The following is a 1,009-nucleotide window of genomic DNA, read 5'->3' as shown; positions in this document are numbered from 1 at the left end:
ACACACACACACTTGAGCAACAAAAACAACAAACCCAAACTAATTACATGTAAAACTACTCAGAGACAAATCGAAAGTCCTTGAGATCAGTGTAGTGTGACCAGACAGCAACACTCACAAAGGCGGAAGACAAAGCCCTCGGGTTTTGAAGACTTCAACCTCCTTGTTCTATTTCTGGGGAAACCGTCTGTGTTTTTCCCATCTGAGGCGTTGGAAGACAAATATTTTCCCTCCCCGCAACACCTTTCGGCCACTCTTTCTCTCAATCCTTTCAAAAAAAGGCAAGCAACGTTGGGAGCGGTCACTCATTCATAGAGGTAGCAATTAACACCGAGGTTCGAACCCGCGCGGTCGCTGTCGTGGGCTGAATGGAAGGTGCGGACGTGTTGAGTGGAAGCAAAGACCGTGTGTACATTGTCTTTGGTGAAAGTGCGAGGCGGCATTACGCTTACCGCTGCCGATCAAAGGTGAAAGGTGAAAGGACGGAGGGAGGTGTTTGTTGTTGTGGTCGGGGCGCACTGCTCTCTGTTGTGGTCGGAAGACGGGAGGTTGTTTGGACAAATCTGTGTCGTCATTTCGCTACCTCGGTATTGCAAAGTTCTATCAGAAAGGGTTTGCAGCAACACTGTAAAACTCTCTGGTTCTATCTGGCTTTATTTTATATCTGTTTTTGAGTTACTGAGACCGTGAAGTGAGAAACAAATTAATAAAAATGTTATATCTGCTCTATTTTTATCAAAATCGTACGATTAATCGGAGTCGTTATCAAGATAATATTCAAAGAAATACATTTGAAAAGGCTTGACATGTAGTGAAGCGCAAAATCTGGACGTCAAAGTCAATTTTTTTTTTCGAAACTAGATCTATGTACTGAGTAGATAGAACTTTGTAATTCTGAGGTGACTAATTTGTTGGCTTGGCTTGTTGGGTAATGACGTGTATACAACATCTGGCTTATCTGAATGATTTGGGCTGGGTGGTGGGGGTATGGGTGGTAATAGGTGGGAAT

Source organism: Aplysia californica, unplaced genomic scaffold (genome assembly GCF_000002075.1).
Source record: "Aplysia californica isolate F4 #8 unplaced genomic scaffold, AplCal3.0 scaffold01546, whole genome shotgun sequence".
NCBI classification, from domain to species: Eukaryota; Metazoa; Mollusca; class Gastropoda; order Aplysiida; family Aplysiidae; genus Aplysia; species Aplysia californica.
The sequence above is the reverse complement of the archived record's forward strand: the minus strand, read 5'-3'. Positions refer to the sequence as shown.